At 44.8% G+C, this 2,572-nt stretch overlaps 1 pseudogene; it reads left to right on the forward strand.

Annotated features, from left to right (window-relative positions):
- The first annotated feature begins 1,021 nt into the window (after positions 1-1,021).
- On the forward strand, positions 1,022-1,984 carry LOC119508911 (annotated as a pseudogene).
- The last annotated feature ends 588 nt before the right edge of the window (positions 1,985-2,572 follow it).

The raw sequence follows: 2,572 nt of genomic DNA on the forward strand, positions 1-2,572 counted from the left end.
AGCCTGGATCCAGGAACACATTGTTGGCCATGGCAATGGAATTGCTCCAGTTGGAGTTATCTGAAGTTGTGGGAATTCTGCCTCCCTGAGTCATCTGGGCCACAGAGGATGAGGGTAGATATTTTTCAAAAGTCAAGATGGTCATGGAAGTTGATGGCTGGACACGAAGCTTACTCAGCAAATCGGCGGCCAAGTTACTATTACTACTCACTGTTTCTAACGTAATGCTTATTATCTTGATGGAAAGATAACCCAGAATCTGACTTTTCTAATGATTCACTCAAACAGATAAAATGACATCCACTTTTAATATCATAAACAATTTCCTATCTCCAAACAGAATCCTGGTTTGAGTAGTAAAGAATAAAAAAGGGCAGTTGGTGGGATGTAGATGATGGATTCTACTTGAAGCATATTGAGTTTGAAGCACTATCAGCATGTGGGCAGGTAGGAGAGCCGACTGTAGGATACAGATGTAGATCCTATCTTCACACTGCGGGAGGAATGCATTTTGTGAGTCATCGTTAAGAAATTCCTGAGGGGAGGAAAATATTTTACATATATCTAGGAGACAAAATTAGTAGAATGCTGAGCTCAATTGGATGTTGCAAATTAGATAGTGAGATAAGATAGCAATGAATAGAAATACAATAAAACACAAGTGATGAAAAAGAAAGATGAAAAACAAACACCAAAATATTTCTGGCACACATAAGAGATCTGTATATAGACCAGATAATGGGGAAAAAAAATAAAACTAAATCTAGTAGAAGTTGGAGAAGAGAGAAGATGTGCACGAGGAGGATAAGGTGAGGAGGGGAGGAAGAGTAGGAGAGGAGGAGAAGAGGGTGGAGAAAGAAGAGGAGGAGGAAAAAGGTGAGAAGAAGAAGAGTATTAAAAAATACATAAAAAAATAAAAATAAATAAATAAAAAGGCCTGGCAGTGAGCAGGGAGCTGGGGCAGAGCCTGAGAGGGCCTGGCCGCCTCCCTGCCAGCCGCTGTGGCCGCCACCTCCCCTCCATGGAGAGGAGCCCTGCAGGCTGGCACCTGCCCAGCCCCTCCTTTGCTTGTTGGGGAGGGAGAGCAAGAAGTGGAGGGGTCGGCGGGACTGGGGGAGCCCAGCACTGGTGGCCCCAGGGGAAGCTTTATGCCCACCCCCTCGCCAGCCCTCTCCCCCTCCCGCTCCCCACGTGGGCGCCAGTGGCCAAAGTCAGTAAACAAGAGCTCAACGCCAACCAGGACTGGGCCAGGGGACCTCAGAAAAAGAATTGTAGGAAGGATTGAACATATTAATGAAGTACAAAATGAAATGGACAGACTTAATGAACAAGGCAGTGAGGAGATTTTGAAAGTAGAACAGAAACATAATAAATTCCTCCAACCATTGTTTCAGAAGAGGTCAGAGCTTATGGCCCTCATCCCACGTGTCTGGGTGACAACATCTGCCAACCAGCCACATGTGTGGGGATGAGGAGGAAAAGGACACTGCATTATTTGATCAGAGTTGAAGTGATAGAATTTGGAGATACTAATTCAGGTTACAGGGTCGATTTTTAATTTGGTGAAAATCCTTCCTTCCAAAATACAGTTCTCTCCAAAGAATTTCCTTGGAATGAGGGTGGTAATTCATCCTCACTGTCGAGTGAAATTGAATGGAAACTTGGAAAGGACTTGAGGAAACCTTCAAATCAAACACAGAATGAAGCCAGCAGGAAGGGGCAGCATGGAGACCCAGGGAGCTTCTTTACCAGGGTTAACTGACCGTTCTCTGCAGGTGCAGATGGGATAGGGGAGGTCGTCAAAGAAGACATGAGTTTAGATCCATTACAGTACCATCTGGTTCCTCATATGGATGCAGAAGTAGAAGGAGAATAAGGAAATGATGAAGATGGAGAAGAAGGATTGGGAGGTATTGATGAAGAAGTGGACGAGGATGAAGGGGAAGAAGATGATGATGACAGAGAGGAAGGAGAAGATGACTAATAGAACACTGATGGATTCCAGCCTTCCCTTTTTAATTTTCTCCAGTCCCTAGGAACAAGTCCCAGACATTTTTTTTTTTCCCTCTTGTGCTCAGTCACCTTGTTTTTGAGGTCTCTTTTCTCTCCTTTGCACCCTGGTTTTCAATGTTTTGGGGGGAAATACAGTTACCAACCCTCTCTGGGCTGGTCCCTTCAAAATGGGTCTCCTGTCCAGTGTCACTCACACCAATAGAATGAAACCAGGTTCAGTAGAGCAAAGCAGCACTTTATTCTTTGGCCAAAGAGTGGAGAAAGAGGACTCAGGTCCAAAGGCACCTTTACCCTGAGGAGAGGTGATTCTTTTATAAGGGGGCAGGGGATGCATGTGTAGGTGGCTGGGGCAAGAGGGCAAGAGGAATTCCAAAGAATTCAAGGGATTTTCCAAAGAATGGTTTTGAGCAGGTACAGTCTTCAGTCATGCTAGAACATGCTTCTACTTATATCGCATGTTCAGAAAATGGCGTCTAAATCCCACCCAGAGGTGGAGTATTTGCTACTATAATGAGCAAAGGTAAAGCAGGATCAGGGTTGGGGGCTTAGTGCACATGTC

This window comes from Choloepus didactylus, chromosome 14 (assembly GCF_015220235.1).
Source record: "Choloepus didactylus isolate mChoDid1 chromosome 14, mChoDid1.pri, whole genome shotgun sequence".
Classification (NCBI taxonomy): Eukaryota; Metazoa; Chordata; class Mammalia; order Pilosa; family Megalonychidae; genus Choloepus; species Choloepus didactylus.